The 24654-nt window shown below is 34.0% G+C and overlaps 1 protein-coding gene across 3 annotated transcripts in view; it reads left to right on the top strand.

Moving 5' to 3' along the window:
• MBD5 (methyl-CpG binding domain protein 5) overlaps positions 1-24654 on the top strand; it is a 321328-nt gene that overhangs the window by 200764 nt on the left and 95910 nt on the right. For all 3 annotated transcript variants that reach the window (XM_087819864.1, XM_087819863.1, XM_087819862.1), the window contains exon 4: positions 10042-10163. The gene's annotated coding sequence lies outside the window, so the exon portion shown is untranslated. The remainder of the gene's footprint in view (positions 1-10041; positions 10164-24654) is intronic.

The following is a 24654-nucleotide window of genomic DNA, read 5'->3' as shown; positions in this document are numbered from 1 at the left end:
ATACTTAGACCCATTTGATGACTCAAATTTTAAGTTAAAGTATAGTGATTCTCCGCATATTAAACATAGGGAAATAATAATAATATTTTCCGAACGAGATGTTAATAGGAACTTCACGACTAAAGGGTTTCCTGGTCAAATTATTTGGGAAAATACACCGAGTTGAACTGTGACCTGCCAGCATGTATTACATTTCTGTAAGCGAACATTATTCCATGAACCACCACTTGGTAAAGAGTGTTCTTCATTTTTCTGAAACGGTAGAGACATTTGGATCGTGTTTAATCACGTAGCTAGGCTCCCAAGGGCAGTTCTCCCAGCTCCTGTGTTGGCCCCAGTTGTACAGGCCTACGAAAGCAACCCCACTCGGGTCGCTGCTGACTCGTCTAGGTGTTTTTCCCACTGTTCTCCCCGGCCCTCTAATACATCTATCATCAGCCACAAAAGCTTGGAATTTTAATGATACTGGATTGTGAATATTTTTAGAGCATACCCAGTACTTTTTTTACCTTTGTGTTTTTACAGATCTGTTCTGTTCCATCTATCTGTAATCCTCTCTTTCTTTTCTCATACCACTTTGCATTTCCTTCAATAATGGTACGTTTAGCTTCCTGCCTTTCAGTTCATACAGTTGTACATGTACACTGCCCTAGAATTGTGCTGTGACCTCCAGTTCTTGCCCTGGAGGAGCTCGTAGGCCAGCTGAGGAGGCAGATATATAAACAACTGTGTGCAATTTAATGCGATATGTATTTTTAAAAGTACAAAATGCTAGAGGTAATAGGATAGACATGAGAAAATATAGACTGTGGGGTTTGAATGTAAATTAACTTATACAACAAAGATTTCTGCTTTATTTCAAATATTTAAGTCTAGAAGTGTATTTTCTAGCATTACTGTAGATACATAGAATAAGTGTTTCTTAAATTGAATTAATAGATATATAGTCAATAAATGTTTGTTAAATTGAATTAATTTCTTGGAGCTGCTCTTTTTTTTTTAATGTAATCTCACAATCTGCAATTTAATATGTTACATCAGCATATCCAGACTGCTGTTTTATTCCTAATTTAAGATGTAATTGTAGGGAAGGTAACAAACACAAAGTTTTAAATATATATTATTTGACTCTTTCTCAGTAGTACTTTGTAAACTTTGGGCTTATTCTATGGATACTGCCTTTGCACAGAATATTTATAGAATTAGCCTTTTGTTCCTTGATACACTATTTTAAATACACACACTAGTTTTATCTGAATTCAAAAACCTACTAAATGTCATCTCAAACTAAGTTTAATGGGTCAAACATTATGAGACCTTTTGGGTTCGGAAACAACAAGGGATCTTGGGAGGTGCAAAAGCTCGTTGTAAAGGCAATTACAAATGAGAAATTCCAAAAATCTATTGAACAATTTTAGCATTTCTAGCCTTGGTTTATGGCCTCCCAGGATAACCATTTTGAAGGACAAAACTTATTTAAAGTACATTCATTAAAATACCAGACTCTTTATAGTCACAGTTTGTAACTGGTTTATTAAAAAGAGTTGGTTTTATTGAACTGGAATTTAAGCATTTTATGATGTTTCCTGACAAATAATCAGCCTAATACTATTTTGAATTGGTGTTAAACTTTTACTAGTGACCCCTATGATAACTTGTTTTTAAGTAGAGAATATAATTCTTAATTCACCATTTTCTTTCTTTAAAACATAGAGCTCAGTTTTTTTCATTTTTATTGGATATTTTTCATCATGAGAAAATGTATACATTCATGCTCATGAGTTTTTCATTACTGTATTCCTTGTTGTTACCAGGTAGTGATAATGGAGGGTGAGACTAAAAACCATCCTCCTTACCTGATTATCTGATCTTTTACCTAAAGGAGTCTAATCTAGAGCTAAGACCAAGGACATGTCAGATGGAGCAAATACTGTAAAGGAGCATTTATTTCAATTGCACTTACTCAGTTCTGAGAAATGAAACAGGAGTAGAGCTAAAGTTTGCTTTTGCTTTAGCTAGAAAGAAAAGAATTACCAGTCAAATTAATCCCATAGACATGAAGAGAAAGGTCTATTCAAGAAAACAAACGCTTCTCCTTGGCCAGGCGGCCCAGCGGGTTGGTGCGTCGGCCCAGAGGCCGGAAGGCTGTGGGTTGGATTCCCGGTCAGAGCTCATACCTAGGCTCAGGCTCCATCCCGATCCAGATGCATGCAGGAGGCAACCGAGACATGTTTCTCTCGCATTGATGTTTCTTTCTCTCTCTCACTCTCACTCTCTCTCTGTCTCTCTGTCTCTCCCTCTCTCTCTCTCCACGCCATCCTCCCTCTCTAAAAATCAGGGGAAAACAGTATCTTCCAGTGAGGATTTTAAAAAGAGAAATGCCTTTTTAAAGCCTCCAAGCTCATTTGGAATATCCATTTACTTCCAATTTTTATTTTGACTTCACAGTATTTTATTTTATAAGTTTATAAAATCAGCTTTTATAGGAACTAGGTACCATTTTTCAATTTCTCTTTAATTAGTGTTTTATTTATAAATAATAAAACAATTGACTACTCCAGATTTTACTAATTAAATCTGATAAAATTCACTTGTCAGTAATTAGTACAGAATGTATATTTTCAGAAGGATTCAAGCAGGTTTATGGAGCATAAATTTCGCAGGGTAAAATAGAGATTTGGGGGTGCTAACCTAATCTTTTAAGTTTGATGGGTAAGGAAGCCATCTGAGCTACTCTCACGTGCACAAACTGAAATGAACAACAGTTGTACATTCTTATATTTTTATACAAAATAGATAATCACAGATAATATCTATCATGTCCAAGCTTTCCATAGGGTACTTTGAATTTTTGTGAAAATAAGTTGTAACTGTTTAAAGGCATAGTTTGCTTTCTGAAGAACTTTGGCTTATGTTATTAAAAATTATGATAATAACAGTTAACATTTGCATATTGCTTTATGTTTACCAAATATTTTTATATTTATTATTTCAGTTGATCCATCCTAGAAACAGTAGAGATAATACTTTTAAGGTAAATAAGAGTTAAGACTTATTTGGTTGCAGTGAAAAATATTCTTCCTCCCTTTCCTCATTTTCCCCCTCTCCTCCTAACACACACACACACACACACACACAGGCGTGAGCTACAAAGGGATATTTTGATTCATAGGATGGACTGATCTTTAAATAGGCTCCCAACTCTTTCCTTTCGAATTGGCCCCATAGGCAGCTTCACACTTTGGTGACCCTGACGTTTTTTAGTATCACTATTACTGATTTGGTTAATGCCAGTCCTTCACACATCACTGTGTACAGAGGAATAGCTAGATACTTTGGCAGTTAGACCCACCTCTAGAGCTGGGAAATAGGTGAGTTTTCCAAAGGAAAATCAACATACAGTTACCAAAAGTAGCAGTAAAGCATGGTGGGTGGCAAACTGCAAATGTCTACTCTAGCAGATATTATCACCTCCACCTTACAGATGAGAAAATGGATATTCATAGAGGTTAAATGACCTACCCAAACATAGATCTCCTGGTTACAAATCCTGCTCCAGGGTGCCTTAAAGGAAATGAGAAGCAGCAATAGTTAAGAAAAGAGAGGTGGTTCTAAGTATGACATTTATTTCTAGTCTTTGTTTTGAAGTAAACCAGGCATGATTGATTTTAGGGTGATAACTGAGTCTGATCTCTGTGGGGTTGTTGAACAAGAAATTTGTGGGAAATAAAATGTCCCAAGGTCTGTGTAAGAAGGTGGGAGGAGGTACGATAGCTCGTATTTATTAGCCCCTCATTATATCAGACACTGTGCTAAGCATTGTTCCTGTAACATATCAATTAATACAATATTCCTATGAAATAAGGATTTTTACAGATAAGGAAACTTAAGCAAAAAGAGTTTAAATATATTGTCCAAGATTATATAACTGGAAAGAGGTAGAGCTAAGATTTAAACCCAGGAATTCCAGAACCCACTGCAGTGCCTGTTTTTTATTTTCATTGTTACCAGTTAACAGCAATATTTAGATACTTGCCATGTGCTGGCTGCCATAGCAGATATTTGATGCAACAACTGTTTCCTAGAAACTTACCCGATGAGGTTGTGTAATACAATTCATACAATCACATTTAAGAATTTATAAATGCCTACTAAGTCTCCATAGATCATTATTAATGTTAAATTTTATGCTGTTTTTGTTTTCTTTTATATTTATCAAAGTTACACATGCACATAGTTTAAATAAATCAAGTATTCCTACAAAACTTATTTAAAAAAACAAAGACAGTTCCCTGCTCTGTACTTTTTCCAAGTCCCAGAGCAATCACTTCCTTTCTTTTTTTTTTCTGTTTCCTTTGGCATTTATGAAAAAGAGTGTCTCTGAATAACATGATTATATTTCTACTTCTTGATTTTTTTTTTTTCAACTTCACATATAATCTATTAATGTGCCACTACAGAAAATGTCAATTTAGATCTCTTTTATGTCCCCTACACCATCACCAAAAATACACCATCTTCTCAGTAGGATGATTTTGATGTTTAATAACCATATAACGTATCTAATTTTCTGCTTTCCCTAACAATAATAATTGTCTAATTTTTTATTTGCTTGGTTTCCTATTTCCTTCCTATGTCCGTTGTAACCCATCCCACATGAAACATCTCTTTTTTAGTATCACCTTTGGGTTTCTTTGTGTCCCTGTTTTGAATTGGATCCTCTGTTTTGAATGTCTTTCCTCCATTTACTCTCTCATTTTGATGGAGCACTTCTACCAATAGCTTTGATCTTGCCTGTCTGAAATATCTTTATGCTTTACAGACATTTGATTGATATTGTGGCTGAGTACAGACATTATGGTTTGGAATTCATTTCATCTCAAAAGTCTTATGTTCTCTTTCCATTGTCTTTTAGCTTCCAGTATTGAAAAGTTTTTGTTCTATATATTTGTTCTTTCTGGAACCTTTTACTGTTTTCTGTTTGTCCCAGAGTTCTGAAACTTTATTCTGATGTGCCTTGTTTGGGTTCTATTTTCATTCATTTGACTAGACACTCAGCGAACCTTTTTAATCTAGAAGTTAATATTTTTAATTCAAGAAAACGTCCATGCATTGCTTCTTTGATGATTTCTTTCTCTCTATTTTCTCTTTTTTTCTTCTTTCTGTTATCTGGATGTTGAACCTCTAGATTGGTCTTCTAATTTTCTTATCCTTTCTCTCCTATGTTCCTTTTCTTAGTCTCTTTACTTGCTGGGATATCTTCTAGCCTTCCCACTGAGGTTTCCATTTCTAATATAATTTTGTTTCTCAGTAGCACTTTCTTTGTTCCTTTTAAAAAATATATTAACTTGTTCTTGTTTCATGGATGCAGTTCTTCTCTTATATCTTTGAGGATAATTTTTCTAGAAATTGTATTTCCCCCAAGAGTTGTATTTCCTGTTTGTTTGCCTTGGGCTTCATCTTTCATGTTATCGGTTTTCCTCAGATGTCTAGTGGTCATTAGCTATCAGTTCATATTAAGGTAATAAGAAAGGGGAATGGCTAGATAACACACAATTGGGGTTTAATAGCTGTGAATTCCCTAAATCTTACTATGCTGTTTGTTCAGGAACCACCCCCTCCCAATATCATTTTAGTGAATACCTTTCTTTTCAGTCCAGTTAGCTTCACCAAAGAGGAATTCTGTACTCTCCTGCCTACAAGTTATAAGGTGGGCTATGAGCATTCTGCAAACCAAGTAAAGAGGAGTGGGAGACCCGGCATGGCTCAGCGGTTGAGCATCAACCTAGGATCCAGGTGATCAGGGTTTGATTCCCGGTCAGGGCACAATTCCCGGTTTGATGCCCAGGTTGTGGGCTCGATCCCCAGTTGGGGGCATTCAGGAGGCAGCTGACCAATGACTCTCTCATCATTGATGTTTCTTTCTCTCTCTCCCTCTCTCTGAAATCAGTAAAGATATATTAAAAAAAAAAAAAAGAAAAGAGGAGTGGGAGTGTCAGTATTCAGCTTGTAAAATGTCACTCAATTCTGTTTTCAGGAGAGTCCCCTGCCCTCCAGAATTCCTCAAAATTTCCCAGTTCAGGACCCTTCTGTTTTACCCACTCCAAAGAACAAACTTTTACTTTTCTGCTAGGATGAGAGGAGAGGTTCCTGTCCAGTTGTGAAGGGAAGAAAGGGAGTGTAAAAGACAGATTCTTCAATAGAATTCCAAGCAGGCTTGCTCTTATTTTCACCTTTAACCAACTTTCATAAGTCTGGGTGCCACCATTTCCTTACATTTTTTGGAAACTAATACAAATAAAATTGCTTCCTGGCTTTACCTACTGCTGCTTTAGAATTCAACTTGCTTGTGTCTGCTCGCGCAGTTAGCTGCAGTTCTTCTGCCGTTTAGCTTCCAAATTTTGGTTACTGTCATTCATCTCTGTTTTGCTTTTCTTTCTTGGTTCATTTTTTTAAATAAAATATTTAATATTATACTGTATTTTAGTGTGGTTTTTGAAAGGGGATGAAGTTAAAGTCTGTTCAATCTGCCATTTTTAACCAGAAGTCAGTATTGTTGATTTTATTATCTACTATATAGTTTCTTCTTTATTTTATTTTGTTTTGAATTTATAGTTACTTTTTGAACATTTGTTAGATTTATGATAAACACCTGTCTTAAAAACCAATTTTTATCTGGGGAAAGTGGGAAATCACCATATTCAGTTTCTGTGCTCAGTCTCAGTAGGATTTGAGGAGATTGCTGTTTACATATTATATATTTTACATTTAAATGGTTCGATTATCATGCAGACCTGCTTCCTTCACTGCATGTGGGGCTGTATATTACTCTGTTGGCCTGAGAACAATATCTAGGAGCCATATATTATGTAGCTCAATCTCTTATAACCAGCACATATGACAAGATGATCAAACTTTCCAAATCAAAAACTGGACAATATAGTTTACACTTTAAGGAAAGTAAGTAGATCCACCAATATTGGACTAATATGCTATGTACATTTCATTATCTTACTTAATACATGTTTGAAATAATTTTTTTATTATCACACTATGTTTTATGAATAAAGATTGTAAAGCGACTCAAAGAAGTTACCTCCCCAGACTCACAGCTATTGGGTGACAACGGTAGAATTTCAGCCCAGAATTCATTTACTTCAGAGCTAATACCCTTTGAGTGAGTGTGCATAATAAAATCTGGAGTTATGAGACTGCATTAAAGGTCCCCAGAACTTGGTGAAAAGGCAAAGAAAGGTTACTATCAGACATAATAATCAGAAAATTACATCATTGATTGTTTCTACATTTTCACATAACCATTTCATTGTCTCCTTCTAACTGCCCTATGAGCTGGCAGTGTAAATGTAAATTTTATAGTTATTTATCTCGTGTGTAAAACATGTTTGCCTATAGCTGAAATTTAGTTATCTCACAAACCTTTTCCTGGTCTTTCCCCCCCTCCCCCCAACACACATCTTTTCACTACCACCACCATTTCTACAGATAAAGGAAAACTTAATCTTACCAATCGGTAGTTGCTTGGTCATTTCTGAATTAAAATTGAGTCAATTTAGGCTTCCCTAAGATTCTTCCCTCCCCCTTATTTTCTCCTTTCCTTCTACCCTTCTTCAAGGTCCAGGGAGACTCATATCATTCTGGCATCAGTGGGTTAGTATGGGCTTCCACACTCCTCTCTGCTTGCCGGTCTCTGCCCAGTTACGGGTTGGCCCTTTGCCTATTGATGCTTTGTGCCAGCACCTATGAGATGTAGTTCCTCTTGCTGGGCCTCTGGACTTCATACACTGGACATACTGCCATGGTTTTTGCCATGATCTCCAGTTGTAAGGACCATACACTCTTTGCCACATTTCTTTAAACCTCAGTCTCCTTTATGTCTGCTAGATCAGTCTTAGCCACTTTTGCAATCCTCTCATAGCAGAGGTTTCAGTAACTTTTCAGGTGCTCTGCCACAATACACACAATGCGCTAGCATCATAAAAGCCAAAGATGCCTTCAGACAGCCCTCCCGGGTACCTTCCTCGGGCATTGTCTTCAGTACTCTATACTCAGACACCTCGATGCTCTTGCCTGCCTGGTGGCCAGCATCTTGTTCCGTCTGCATGGGAAAACATCTATTATATTCTCTTGCTTTCTTGTCTATTTAATAGTTTTTATGCCATAAGCTTTATAATAAGAATATATGAGGAAGCTCTGTTTATACTGAAATGATCAATTGACAAAACATTATTTGAAGAGAGCAAGATATAGAACAAGGTGTATAACTTGCTCCATTTCTGTAAATACATGTGTAGATATGGCAATGCATTAAACATTTCCGGAAGGATACATGAGTCTGGTAACAGGGGTTGCCTTTGGGGAGGGAAAACAGATGTCTGGGGAACAAAACTGGAAAAGAAATTTTTCACTGCTTTTTTATATCTCTCACATTCTTTATTATGCAAATAATTTATTCCAAAAAAATAAAAGATCATTATAAAACATTTATAGTTTGGCTTCTTTAATCCTGCCAGGCTCCCGATCATCTGATTTCCAGCCGCAGACGAAAGCAGCTCTCTTGGCAGAGCTATCTTGTCTCCCTTCTCTGCTTCCCGATGTGCCGCGCTCTCTTGTGGAACGAAGCTGTGTGAAGTAGCAGCCTGCTCCAACCTTCTGAATGTTTTCCTTCCGACCGAAGGGAAGACACTTCAGTAGGAAGATGGCTTGAGTCCCAAATGTAACAGATGATAGTTTAGCTATTTTGCTAACTTGCCAGACTGAGATAGAAGGGTCCTCATTACCCTTCACTTACCCCCTTTGACCAAGCCAAGTCTATAGTTTAGGGTCTGTTACTTGCAGCAATTTTTGTTATCTGCAGGCTTACTACACTGAATAGGTGTTTAATAAATAAATGAATATAAAGACATGAATGAATAATATTATCTATAAGAATAAACCACCTAAGTTCATTTTAAATATACTAATCGATAGAGATTTTTAAAGTTTGTATTTTAAATTTTCTAATTGTCCGTTAATTATAGTTGTCTTTTTTTCCTGATCCAAAAGCCAGTTAAGGATCATATATTGTATTCAGTTTTCCTATCCACTTAATTTCCTTTTATCGAAGAAAATTCCCCACCTTTTTCTGTCATGACATTGACATTTTTTTTAAAAGTCTGGGTCAATTATTTGTAAGATGTTCCTTAATTTAGATTTTTCTAAATTTTTTCAATTATTAGATTTAGATTAAATATTCTTGGCAAGAATACTCCATTGGTGATTCTGTGCCTTCTCCAGAAAACATAAAGAATAAGAATAAATTGGTAACAGTCAACGAGCATACTACTATGACTTCATGGAGGGTCCAACTTGAGTTTTCAATTCTCATTGCTTTAATTTTATAAAGATAAGTCATTTCTAAGTGGTTTGGTATTTAAATAGACCAGATATCAGTAAATAGTATTTTATTCAATCCATTGGATATCATTTGGAACAATAAAATATTCCCCTGTTAAATTGATCAGTTTCTTGTGAGTTGGTAACAGTTTGGGGAGCTGATAAAATCAAGTTTCTGATTTACAAATCAAGGTCCAGGTGTTAATATGTCCACCTCACAGCACTGAGATGAGAATTACTTGAGATGTGAGCAGAAGCAAAATCTCTCTTACAGTAATATACTCTGTGAAGGGTTTCTATTAATATAACCAACCCTACCCAGGCATTTTTTTTAAAACCACATATATAGCATATACTATTGTGTATGGCAATGTTGTAAGTATTTTATGAATATTAATCTTTGTAGCAACCCTTATAGTTGGGTACTATTACTGCCCCCATTTACAGATGAGGAAACTGAGGTACAGAGAAGAAAAATAATTTTTCCAAGGTCACATAACAAGTAAGAGGTAATATTTCCAACTGTTTACCTATGAGACCCCACTTGAAAACAGGCAGCCTGTATATAGCTCCAATCTGTGCTTAAGGATGGTTTCATTCAGCCACTCCTTTCAATAAATGTGTGTGTCTATGTTATTTCTGTTTCAGAGAGAAGAAGTACTCCCATATAGGGACTCATAAAGGCATAGAGCACCTAGAGATTTACTGCCTCCATTACACTGCTGGGTCTTACAGCACCTGTTATGTTTTTAACAGTTTCTCTCCAGAAGGTAGGAAATGTGTGTTCTTCTCTCCATGAATTATTTATATAATTATAGTTTCCTTGTCTGTGAACTTAATTTTTATTAAATATGAAAAGCACCTTCTGACATCTATAGATTAAAATGCCAAAGAGTTAAGATACATAATCACATTGCCTCTAAAAAATATATTTTTATTCTAAAACTAATACATGTTCATTCTAAAAATAAAATTACATATATATATATGACAGTACAGAAAAGTATAATAATCCTACCACCTTGAGATAACTATTCTTTATTTTGTTGTATGTCATTCTGAATTTATTAATACATATGTATATAATGCATAACATATGTATCTACATAATTATTATGATTATGACTAGAAACAATAGGATATAAACACTCTTTGGCTACAGTGCTTCTTTCACTTAGCAAGTTGTGGCATTTTTCATGCTAGTAAATATCATCCACTTTACCATTGTCAGTGGTTGTATAATATTCCACTTTAAAGATATAGCATAAATTATGTAGCCATTTTCCAATTATTGAGTGTTTGGGATGTTTCCAATTTCTCCCTGTGGTTAGCATGACCTCAGTGAATATACTTGTACATACATCTTTGTATTTGTGTCTAATGATATTTTAGGACAATTTCCAAAAGTAGACATTGCAGAACCTTAGTTGCTAAGCATGCTCTCTGATGAAAGGGTTCCAAGACCTAAAATATAAGGAAACATGTCCATTATGCACCATCTTGAAGAATACCAATGTTTAGTAGTATACTGAGGTCTTAGAAGTCAAATGTATTTGATTATAGAATTCTTTCTTAAGATAACATCTGTCTGTGGGATGTTGATAGTTGGCAAAGTTGGACATGTGTGGGAGAAGGGGGCATATGGGAAATCTTTGTGCTTTCCACTCAATTTTGTTGAGTCCAAAACTTCTCTAAAAAATAAAGTCCATTTTTTAAAAAGCAAAGGAAAATGTTTTTAAAGGGGGAAAAATTTATACAAAGTGCCATGGTTTAAATTTACATTTAAAATTAAATTTAGACTTGCACGTGTGCACACACACACATAAAATAACATCTGACAACATCCCACTTAACACTTTGGAAAATACTAGCTTATGGTATATTCTTAAAAACGGAATTGGTAGATCAAAGAGTAAATATATGGAAAGTCTCTACCAATTTGCATTTTTGCCAACAGTGTATGAGAGTACCACTTTCTCTATAGTTTTGTCACTTGATAACTTTTTGTTTTTAAATAAATCTGAAATGAGAGAAGTATATGGCATTTTAATTTTCATCTACTTGATTACTAGTGAGATAAATGCGTTTTTATATTTTTATTTGTCTATTATATTCCTTTTATGACCACCTCATTTATGCCCCATTCCAAATTTTTCTTGGGCTGTTTAATGGGTTTTCTTGATTGCAAAGAATTAGGTATCATATTAAGAATATTAACACTGTAAATCACGTGTTACAATTATGTTTTCCCCTTTTCGTTCATTTTTTTATGTTTTGTTTTATTTTGTGTGCTTTATTTTTGCCATGTAAAGTTAGCATTTTATGAGGTTTAATCTGTCATCTTCTTCGTGGGTTCTGGTCTTGGTGTCTGTATGTACATTGGGTTTTTCTATAGAACTTTATTATGGATAGTTTCAAACATGGAAAATCTGGCAGTATGTATAATAAACCCCATGTGCTTCAGTCTGGCCTCTATAATTAAGAACGCCTGGCTAATATTATTTCTTTTAAACCTCTTGTATTATTTTGAAGCAAATTCAGACATTAAGTTATTTCATCTTTTAATATTTCAGTATGAGTGACTCTATAGGTAGCTTTACATAACCTGTATTTTACATCTGCCATAGTTTTTCTGCCTGAAATACTTGACTTCCACTACAACATACTTATAATGTTATACCAAACAGCAACATTAGCTAAGATTAGTGTTATGTAATTTAGGATTTTAAGGTAGCCTCTATAAGAATTTAATTATACTGACTACTTGTGACCAAAAAAGATGTGTTGTTCGTTTTTCATGCATTAAATATACACATCTGTTTGACCCATCTTTTTTTGGTCCTAAAGTTATATCTTAATAAAAAGCCTCAATTTCCATTTTTACTACAGTTATGACTTATCAGAAGCTATAACTCTTTTTACACCGTGATATAAATATTGTTTTTTCTGTCCTCAGAAGGCACTGTCCTAAATTGTGAATTATTAAACTGTATTAATGGGGACTTTTTCAAGACTTTTAAGTAAAACTTTACATGTGCCTCTCCAAAAACAGCAGTTTTGGGCTTTTTCAAATCCTTGGATTAGATAGAATACAAACTTTTACATGTTTTATGTGATTAGTATCTGATTAGTTTTAAGGTATCAGTTGAGAAGAAAGCGATCCTTTTTCCGGGTCTTCTGTGGGGTCTTATAGTGAATGTGTCAGTTCACCCTGGGAAATTAGGGAAATACCCCGTGATTACTAATGCCAGGAATAGCACAGAACACCACCAGACATGGCTCTTACTCAAAGAAGGGCACAGGAACAGAGTTACTCTCAACTAGAAATAGAATTTTCAATGTGTACAAAAGCAGAGAAGGAAAACAAGTGTGAACCTTAGTCGTAGCTAAGTAAAATCATGTATGTCTTGATTGTTAATAGAGACCCTTGTGTTAATATTTTCAGATCATATTTTATTAATGAGAAAGCAAAAGAACAGAGAGTTGAACTCCAGTTTGCCCAAAGTCACACAAATGTTTTTTTCCAGTTTTTTCAGAAAACATTTAACAAGCAAATAAAAGATTCTAAAAGTTGTCATTGTTAACAACAATAAGTAACAATTATTGAGTGCTTACTATGAACCAGAGAATCTCCTAAATACTCTCAATCGTTTGTCTCATTTAATCCTCACAATATACTTTGTGATAAGAACTACTATTGTCCCCCTTATGGAGGTGAGGAGTCTGACGCTAATCCAGGCCGCCTGAGACACAGAGCCCTCGCTCAGTAAGACCTTGCATTTCACTGTCAACTCAGGCAGACAGTTAAGGGAAGAACAGAGAAAGGATTGCAGTGATCAGTACTAGAAATAAAGCAGGAGTGGAAACTTTTGGCAGGATAGATGGCAAGAAATAACATTTTTGACATCCTAAGTTAAAAAAGTGAAAGATCTAATTAAAGAAATTTGTGGCGTGATTTGACTCCAGTTTATACTGATTTTCAGAGACTGTTGCATCCCTCAACTCATTTTTGCATTTATAAAAATTATTTTGGATTTTCAAATAAAAGATGGCTTATGAGAACTATATTACAAAATTCTGAATTTACCAAACTCTTCTCCATTATCACTGCTTTTCATATCCCCTTTAAAGTCTCTATCCATCCAATTGCATGTATTATGCAATGTAGTCCCTAAGCATTTTTGTTATTAAAGTATATTTTTAACAAATTAATGAAGAAAGCAATACTCCAGATAGATTGACTGTTGCTCTAGGTTTTAATGCTTGCTGCAGTGGATATCTACAGGTGCATGAAAAAGACAAAAAATGAAATCATGAAAGAAGGAATGATTTTCAAAAATGAATTCTGCAAGTTTAGTTCTTAATAGCATCACAGTTTTAGCTTGAGGCTTTTCTGAGGGATTGTGAATAATGATTAGGGGAGATTTAGGCCTGAGGCAAAGCCTCGGGACATTCATGCTCATAGCCAGCCATTTAGCCTTGAAAAAATGGTCTTAAGTTTGTGGAGTATTGTTTGAAATACCAGAAGATATCAGACCTGAAGCTGTTGCTTTATACCAAGGGTCATCTCAGGAGTCTGAAGATTAAATGGTAACATAAATGTTTACCAAAACAAAAACCCTTGGTAGGTTTTTCGGGTCCTGTTGCTTTATTTTATTTTTACTGCTTTGGGGTATGTATATTTATTTGCCTGCAGAAGGAATTATATATAAAAAATTGTAACCCCAAGAAAGTAATATCATTTGAAAATTGTGTTCAGCTGTGTAGAGCATCTATTCAGGGGAAATAGATAAGATTTTTGTTAAAAAATAATAATAAATGCCACCTCTCATTTTTATTAGATTTTTGTGGAAATTTATGTTTGAGAGAATTCTGATTTACCATTCTTTGCTGAAAATATTCTTCTAGCCTGATTTTATTATGTAAAATTATGAATTGGTTAGTGTGGATATTTTGAAAACCCTAAAATCTTAATTCATGGATAATTATGTATTTTCATTATCAAAACCGCAGTTTACTTCTGTCTTTATAGCTATATGCTCTCTTTCCTAAAAACTTGTGACTTAGGTGAAAATGCCCCCCCCTTTTAAAACCAATTTACATAATAAATAGGAAAAGGGAGGGAATTAACAAACCAAAACATTTATGTAACTAATGTATGGAATAACAGTGATGATAATAGTAATGAAAATAGTAGTAATCACCTAATAACATGAAGAAGTATACCTGGCCTTTAAATAGGATTACTATGTACCAGGTCCTATTGAAACTTATTCTAACTCATAGTTCCATTATTATCCCCACTTTTAAAATGAGGAAACTGAATCAATAAGAGATTAAATAGTAAGTGGGAAATCCAGAGTCAGAAAACGAACAAGGACTTGAGAGAGCACAGCAGAGGATTCTCAGCCCTTCAGCTCTCACTGGGGATACAGTGGCAAACACGTTTCCTAATTTCATTAAATACAAAATCACACAGTAATTTATTTCATTTTCATATTACAAGGTGATGGGAGAACATATATAGTGACTTCATATGGTCTGAACCAGGCTGAGATCTGAGGGATGAGTGGGGTCCACTAGGTCAAGTGGAATTGGTGAGATAGGCAGGGGCCACATTATGACTTTTGTGGGCTGTAGACACTTTTGCTTTCATGCTCCTTGCCTCCAGAAAATATGTTAAAAATTATATTTTGCAATTTTACTGGTATGAAGACAAATATGTTAATATTATACATTAAAACATTTTGTGGACCTACTGTGCCGAATCATAAGTCAGCCCCAGGGGTGAGGCTGGGGGCCGTATTGGGCCGGAAACATTCAGATGGAAGGAATAGCATAGACAGAAGCTTCTAGGGACCTGCTTGCTCAGGAAACTGAAAGGTGACCAGTGCGACTAGAGCAGAGAATTCAGGGGAAGGAGGTATGAAGTGAGACTGGTAAGACAGGTAGGGCCCTGGAGTCTATATTTAGGATTCTGATATTTATTCTAAGAGCAATCAAAAATCCTCAAAGGGTATGTGTGTGTTCATGGATATGTGTATGAGTGTGTATGTGCTTATATCAGATTAATAATACACTTGATTAAAATCAATAATTCTTTGGACTAGTTTTTCCCACTTAATCCTCACTTCTCTTTCCATTTTCTTTCTGATATTTATCTTCATTTTTCCAGGTAAAAATAATCTACCTCCATATCAGATTTTTTATTCATCACTTCTAGGAATCATATACTAACACACACACACATATAAATAGAGGAGGCCTTATAAACTTACTCACCCACCCTACCCACCCCACCTTTTCTCTATCATTCTTCATTTAATTTTTTCTCTAGCTTTGGTTTCTCTGTTGTAACTGTGGATAATAAACTAATACCTTTATTTTCCCATTAACCATAGATGCTGCTTTGGGACTATCCCATGTCAGATGAAGGTATTAGTGCACACATCTACTCCATGGGTCGGTCCTTGGTTCTTTCATTTTTATATTTCTAAGATGGATTCCATTCACATCTCTTTTATAGCTACAATTAAGTATTTATATTATTGTGTGAAAGGGGCCTTTGCATCTCCTGTTCCCTCAATCTGGAAATTCCACTCACCCAGATTACCACATCACTTGGTCCTTCCCGTCCTTAAATTCTTAACCCAAGTAGCAGCTGCTCAGTAGGGCCATCCCTGGTCATCTTATTGGAAATATTCCTTCTACCTGGCATTTTGCTATACTTGCATTATTATATTTTTCTCCACAGTACTTATTGTTAATGTAAATGATATTTTATTTCACTTAATTTTAGAAATTACTGTTACTGTCTACATTCTTGAATATAGCTTCAAGAACACAAGGATTATATCTGTTTTAACTAATTTGAATTTTTGTTTATTATCATCCCTCCTCACTGTTCTATTCCCAGTAGCTAAAACTGCCAGACACAGAATCATTTGAATTAATGATTAATTATAGTTCCAAATAGTCTTCTTTGGTTATATGTTCTTACTTAGGAAAGTTTTTAGTTTTTTTAAACTTTGGAATTGGCTTTGTTGTTTTACTTTTTTTCTCTAATTTTTAAATTTTTTTAAATAATTTTTTATTTTTTAATTACAGTTGACATACAATATTATATTAGTTTCAGGTGTACAACCCAATAATTAGACATTTATATAACTTGTGATCACCTCAATAAATCTATTACCTATCTGACACCATACATAGTTATTACAATATTATTAACTATATTACCTGTGCTGTACTTTACATCCCCATGACTATTCTATAACTACCAACTTGTACTTCTTAATCCCTTCACCTTTTTCACCCTTCCCCCAACCCTTCTGCCCATCTGGCAACCTTCTAAATGTTCCTTGCATCTATGAGTCTGTTTCTGTTCTGCTTAATCATGTATTTTATTTTTTAGATTCCACATATAAGTGAAATCATATGGCATTTGTCTTTTTCTGTCTGAATTATGTCACTCAGCACAATACCCTCTAGGTTCATCCATGTTGTTGGAGATAGCAGTATTTCTTTTTTTATAGCCGAGTCATATTCCATTGTATATATGCACCACTTCTTCTTTATTAATTCATCTGTTGATGGACACTTAGGTTGCTTCCATATCTTAGCTATTTTCAATAATGCTGCAGTGAACATACGGATGCATATGTGTTTTCAACTTAGTGTTTTGGGTTTCTTTGGATAAATACCCAGAAGTGGAATTGCTAGGTTCTTCTTTGTCTCTTGTAATAGCCTTTATTTTAAAGTATATTTTGTATGGTATAAATATTGCTACTCCAGCTGTTTTGTTTTTATTCCAATGTCATGAAACATCTTTTTCCACCCCTTTACTTTCAGTCTGTCTTTCTTTCGATTTGAAGTGAGTCTCTTGTAAACAGCATATGTAATTATGTTGTTTTCCTATCCATCCAGCCACCCTGTCTTTTGATTGGAGAATTTAAGCCATTTGCATTTAAAGTAATTGTTAATAGTTATGTATTTATTGCCATTTTATTATTCATATTTTTTATCTTTTAATTTCTTCTTCTTAAATAAGATCCTTTAACAATCTTGTAAAACTGGTTTGGTGGTGATGAACTCTAGCTTTTTCTTGTCTGGGAAGCTCTTTATCTGTCCTTCAATTCTAAATGATAGCTTTGATGGGTAATCTCGGTTGTAGGTCCTTGATTTTCACCACTTTGAACATTTGTTACCATTCCCTTCTGGCTTGCAAAGTTTCTGTTGAGAAATCAGCTAGTAGTGTTATAGGAGCTCCCTTATAAGTAACTAACAGCTTTTCTCTTGCTGCTTTTAAGATACTGTGTCTTTAACTCTTGCACTTTCACTATGCTGTGTCTTGGTGTGGGGCTCTTTGGGTTCATTTTCTCTGGGACTCTATGTGCTTCTTGGACTTGTGTGTCTATTTCCTCCACCATGTTAGGGAAGTTTTTGTCATTATTTTTTCAAATAGGTTTTCAATTTCTTTATCTCTCTCTTTTCCTACCAGCACCCCTGTGATGTGAATGTCGATAATCTTGATGTTGTCCCTGAGACTCCTTATACTCTTCTCATTTTTTTGGATTCTTTTTTCCCTTTGATGCTCTGACTGGGTGTTTTCTGCTACCTTATCTTCCAAATTGCTGGTTAGATCCTCTGCTTCCTCTAATTTGTTGATTCCTTCTAATGTAGTCTTCATTTCAGATACTGTATTCTTCTTTTCTGACTGGTTCTTTTTTATGTTTTCTACATCCATTTTTATGTTTCTATCTCTTTGTACACTCTCGATGTGGCTTCTTCTGTAAATCGTTGGTTATAAAACTTCTCTTCAGCTAGTCTTTAGTTGATTATTCAGGTTGATTGTTTTATATTTTAATTGTAATTCCAGTTTCATCGTGGGAGGAGATGAGTGTAACATCCACCTATTCGCCTTCCATTTTGAATCTTCTAGAGTTCTTTTGAAGATCACTTTTTCCCCTAAATTACTTATTTCTTCCAGTTCAGCTTCTTTTTCTCTCTGCTTATTTTTATTTCTCTTTTTTCATGTCAGATGCTTTCTGTAACTACCTGGCAATCCTTGGTTACAGGCTTATATTTAACAGTGAGGCAATAAAAACTGATTGGGAACTTTGCATACAAAGGCAGCTTTTCCTGATTTCAGGTGTTAAGGGTGATTAGGCCACGAGATAAACCATTGCAGTGGAGAGTCCCTTAAGTGCCAGACATCAAAGCTATTCTTTGCTCTAGGACTGATTTCCTCGAAGAGGAACTCTTTGATTATTGCTGTAGGAATACCTTCTTCAATAGTTGTGAATGCCCACTGTTCTTTATTCAATTAATATCCCCATTTTCAGCCCCACCTCTAACTCCTACTCTCATTGCTAGTCTTTTACCAGGCATCCATGAGCCTCTGAACCTCTTTGTGTTTCTTTAGTTAGATGGGTATCACCATGGCTTTTACCATTCCATGTCTGCTGTAGGCTGAGATCTCCTGTGCTCCACTGCAGTAGTCTTTTTCTGTTTTCACATTAATTTTTTGAAAACTCTTCTCTGTTGATGACCTATCCTCCATTTGTTGTGGTGTTTGTTTTTTTCATTTTTATACTATCTTTTTAGTAGTTCTTAAAAGAAGTAAAAGCATATATGGTCTACCTACCATCTTTAGCTAGAAGTCACTGAAAATTTGTAAGCAGAATATTGACCAGATCAAGTGCCATTTAACAAAGATCACCCTAGTTAGAGTTTGAGTTATAGCAACATAAATTAGCAGGCTGTGTTCTCCTGGATGTAATTATGCGATGCCCATATCACTGAGCACAAAATGTAGGTAATAAAACAATTTATTAATATAATGATATAAATAGTATATTCTTAGACATAAATGGACCAGTATTTAATAGAACACAATCATCTAGAAATTCATTAAATATTTTTCTCCTATTAAAAGCAAAATATATTTATTATATTATGTAAATATATTATATCATAGTATATTAATAAATTATATTTTATTTATATATTATATTACTCCCCAGGTCAAAATAGAAATGACTTTCTTCAGAATTTACCTAATCTTTACCTACTTTGCCATTGCTTTCCATCTATTCTTGATACCAACCCATCTCTTACCATTGAATATAAATGTTACTTTGCATAGAATAGCAATAAATTAACCTTAAACCAGACTTTGACTTCTAGAAGTTTATGATCTTTTATTTGTAGTTGGTTGACCGTAATGAATATAAAACTACTTTTTTGTGGGTGGCAATGATGATTAAAATGAGATAAAATATATAATGTTAGTTTTACTCCTTTGTCATATTATCGACCCATTTTTAAACAACCTCCAGAATATCTCCATAATTATAGTAATTCTCTAATCCAAATCCCCTAACCTGTATCTATGTGAAAATTTTAGTGCTTTAAAAGGGACTGCTGCCAACTAATGGAACGTTACATGTAAAAAGCGTTTTTCCTGCTTTCTTGCAGGCTTAGGCAGCTCCTTTGTGTACTTGATTAAAAGATATTTGTAAGCTGTAGTGCTGTTAAAGAAATATACATTGATTATAGCCAAGTCTTTATAATACGAATAATCTATCAAAGTTCTGTCTCTATAAATCCTAGTCATTTAAATGTGTTTTTCAGTGTTTCCCATCTGAATTGTTATGCTGACGTATGTGTGATTTCCCTTTTGTGTTATTGAATAGATTAAGAAAAATGCACTTAGACAAGTTGCTTTCATTTCTATCTCACCTAAAAAGAACTATACATATATAAAAATTATAAGTGGTAGCAGAGTTTTATTATAGATTGTTAGAGTCTCTTTTTTTTCACTAAGGAGGACATTTCTTTCCTGTTCTTCACATAATAACTTGAGGAAGGAACACAGAGAAATTTTAAATCCTAACCTAATATTTAGTAGATTTCAAGGAAAATAATAAAAATTACAGTAAAGTAATGATTCAAGGCTCCAAATATCTGCAACTATATGATTATAGCTAAAAGAAATTGCAAAACCACTGTACATTTTTTATAACTAAAATATATTGTCGACCCTGTATGTTCTTTTTATGTAAATTAAAAGATTGTAATTTCAGATATCATTATTATCATACCTATTTGCCCTTATTGTAAGTAGAAGCTATAGTTTCTGATTACTGCTAACGACTGCAAGATTTTTTCCTAAATTGCATATGCTTTTTGATTAACAATACATTTACTTTCAGTTTTTATCTGTCTCTGTGTGCATGCATGCACACACACAGTGTGCAAGCGCATTCACCACACAAACACATCTGAGGGAACAATAAAAGCAAAAGACATTTTATTAACTAAGTAACACTCCTCGAAGGAAGGTTTTATTCCATTTAGATAATAGATGAGAAGTTAATTTTTAGGGCACTATCTTCTATTTTATGTAGGAATTGTTATTTTAAATACCATGATATGCTAGGGTTTTTGTGGTTTTTTTCATAATTTGAATGCTGTTATGATTTCTTGGTGGCTCTACAGAAATCTCCCTGCTTGTTTTTTTTTCCTATTCACAGTATTCAAAGTGGTCCATGTGACCTAGATATTAAAAATCAAGGTAGAATGTGCTGCATTGCTCATATTTACTGTGAAACCTCAGAAACATTCTGGGTCCACATGCTAAAATCACAGTTTAATATCACTGGCATTTTAAAAGGTCTCTGATAGTCTGTACAATCATTTTTAAGTTGACATTAAAATATTTTTTTAATATTCAAAAAATATTCAAATATAAAACAATGATTTTATAGTCCAGTGAAAATGCACGCATAATCATTTTCAATTTTAGATCATGCTAGATAAGACATTGTGGATTTTCTCCTTATTATTTATCTCGTGTTTAGAATTATAGTAATCTACTAATTTTGAAATTTAACCACAATAAGTTGCAATTAGTCTGTTGCCATTTCCTAATTTTGGGTGAATTATTTTAGATTATTAAAAAAATAAAATAGCATCTAGAGTCTACATTATGAAATTATGTCCTTCAAGAGCAATTAATTTTATCATCTGTCAGATTGGTGTAGAGCATCTCTTCCAAAAAGTCAGCTTGCATGTTCGGGAAGCCATATTCTCCCAGTCTATAAAGCTATTTTTCACCCTTTAATGCTTCTGTGTAAAAAATAAAACCTCGAAGGGAAAGCACTGAATGAGTTAAAATATCTGCACAGGCAACTGACTTTAAAGTAGAGAATCATATATTATCTGAAAAAATCTGATTTGTTTTCTCTTTACTTATTGCAAAAATATATAAAAATAGAAGAAACAGTAGATTATACGTCACAATTCTCAGCTAAGAAAACTAAAGCACAGATGTGCTAAAGATCAACTCTGTATTTTTGTTTGTCCTCTCGGTGATAGAAAGATTAGCTTGCCAAACTAATTTATAGATTTCTTTATATAGCCAGGAAGAACTAGAAAGTACTAAGGCAGGTGAGCAGAATCAATATTGAGAAGTCTAAGGCTATCTGCTAGAAAGCCAGTGCCTAGAATCAAAGCTTCTGAGTAGCCCTGAGGAAAAGAAATCTGTAAACCCAACATTTCCCAAACTTGATTGACCTTGAACACTATTTTGTATCATATCAAATACCATACCTCCAGGACACTAGTGTGAGAAACTGTTTCTTTACTATTTCAATATAGAGAGTTGTTGCAAAGCCATTTTTTTAAAGGCAGGGTATATGCTGAATGAATGAATGAATTTGTCCAATATTTACTAATATAACTTTGCAGCTTTGCACAGCATCTAGTATTTGATATCAGAAGGGCTCACATTATTTATATAGTCAGACAAATAGAAAATCATCATCACTACTTATTCTTAAAGGTCATATAGTGAGCGTATTAAGTTATAGAAGCTAATCTCCACAACACAGAACCACTGATCCTATATTTTGGACAGTAATCACTAGACATTAGAGCAAAACATGTTTGACTATAACTATATTCTACTCTTACTATACTTACTAAAGAGGACACCAACTGAAAAGGTCCTGAGGTGGTCTTGTGTTAATACAGGAAGCAGTGCATTGCAACAAGACACACACAACTACCAGTAGCCAGATTTGCATTTTTTGTTATGGATTTGCCATCAGCTATCTATGAGACATTACAGAAGACATTTGTTTTCTAAAAAATTGGATTACCATTTCCCAGCTGGATATTAAAAATGAACTTCTAAATAGAAATTCTTAAGTCCTGTGCTCAAATTGGGAAATTCTGGATTAAACAAAGTTACTATAACCAATATTAATGTGCACTGTGAATTTTCAAAAGGTTGAAATAGTATTAAAGGTTTCTGTTACTCTATATCTAAACCACATATCTTAAGTGATCCTTAGAACATAGTTTGGGAAATACAGGACTGAATATGTTCCCAACTTTTTTTGTAATTCTGAGATGTTATATTCACTGATTTTAAATGATCTATTTACATTTTTTTCTTTAAAAAAAAAAGAGGACTGTACATTTTTATGAGCAAAGAACTCCAACTGTGTGCTTTGTGAGGGACCAGTGTTATTTGAAAAAATGTCTTAGGTTGCAGCGTTATAACAACTTCACATTTAAGTAGATATTTTTTAATTAAAAATAATTGCATGATTTTAGAGTATGAAGAGTAGAATGTTAAAGATTTTTAAAGTTGTTAATATGGTGTTAGTCTCTATGGTTTTTAGGTAAAATACTCTAAAGTCTTTCACATAGTATTTTTTAATTCAGAAAATTGCATATCTTACAACTCTAAGGAAATTATAGCCAAAAAAGAAATAGTTTTAGGAACAGTATTGTTTTTCATCACTTAATGTAGTAATTGTCAGTGTCATATGTCATGGCGTGTTCTTCTAGAACACGTTTGAGTTTGACATTATAGTAACTTTCTGCTATACAAGCAAAAATAATAGAAGAATGTTTTATTTCTTTGCAGGTAGAGTGAAATGTAGAATTGGGCTTTTTTTTTTTTTTTTTTTAAGGAAAATTTACTTGCAAAAAATATTTGGAGTAGGAGTCAGCTTGAAGAGACTCTCACTGGCCAAATCTGGGGCAATATGAGCATCAAAGTAAATAATGATAATAATGAATTATAACACACTTAAAATGAAAATCTACCAGTCTACCAATATAAAGGAATAAATAAATAAATGAGATAGAAGAGAAAGCTCTTAGTTAGAATGTCAACTAAACAAGGGATATGGAGTTAGAAAGTCATCATGGATGCTAAAATTAGTGAGTAAAATTTTATATAAAATAGTTTCAAAGTATTTCCCCACAAATTACCTATTAATTATAAAGAAAACCTGGTATTTTGACAGTGGAGAAACTGATGGATGTCACATTAACAAACAGATCAAAGTTACCACTGATAGTGGTTAAACTCGCATCTCATGTGCCTCCTGATAATACACTTGGAAAGGACACAGTGTCATCTCAGTAGCATTCCCACCAAGATGTGCAGCTGAGAGCCAGTCATGAGCGAACGCTGGACAAACTCAAAATGAGAGACGTTTACCAAATTAACTGCCCTGCATTCTTCAAAAATGTCAAGATCAAGAAAGACAAAAAAGAGTAAAGGTTCCATTTTGAAGGAAACTGAAGAGACATTGACAACTAAAATTAATATGTGATAATAGATTGGATCCTGGCCCAGAGGTTTAAATAAAAAGTATTAAATACTACAGAAGGCATTATTGGGACAATTATTTAAAAATCAAATATGGACTGTGGATTAGATATATAAATCTCTTGATTTTAAAATTGTAATTGTGGTTATATAAGAGACTGTCCATGTTCTAAGGAAACACTGAAGTTTTTAGAGGTAAATTGGCACACTGTTCCAATTTACTCTCACAGAACAAAGTAGATTGATAGCTACTTAGATGGCAAAGCAAATGGGGCAAATTGTAAACAGTTGAGGAGTCTGGATGAAATTTCTGGAGAGTTCCTCATCCTATTCTTGCAACATTTCTCTAAGTTTGAATTTATACTGAGATTAAAAATTGTAATACTCTTTAAAGTTTGAGTGTACCAAGAGTTAAAGCGCTAGAGTGGGTCACATTGTCCAGGTATATGAGGAAAAGGGCCAAGCCTTAGAAACATAGCCCTTAGTCTTTGTCCAAATTGGTACAATTATGAAGCAAATTAACATGGCGATTAATAATCTCCTTCTCTGAAGAAAAGGTAAACTATAATCTATTTGTGAGTGATATTGAATTCTTTATGTATATGTACCATACAAATTGCTGG

This window comes from Miniopterus natalensis, chromosome 8 (assembly GCF_054644295.1).
Source record: "Miniopterus natalensis isolate mMinNat1 chromosome 8, mMinNat1.hap1, whole genome shotgun sequence".
In the NCBI taxonomy this organism is placed as follows: Eukaryota; Metazoa; Chordata; class Mammalia; order Chiroptera; family Miniopteridae; genus Miniopterus; species Miniopterus natalensis.
This window is presented reverse-complemented; position numbering and strand designations above follow the sequence as displayed.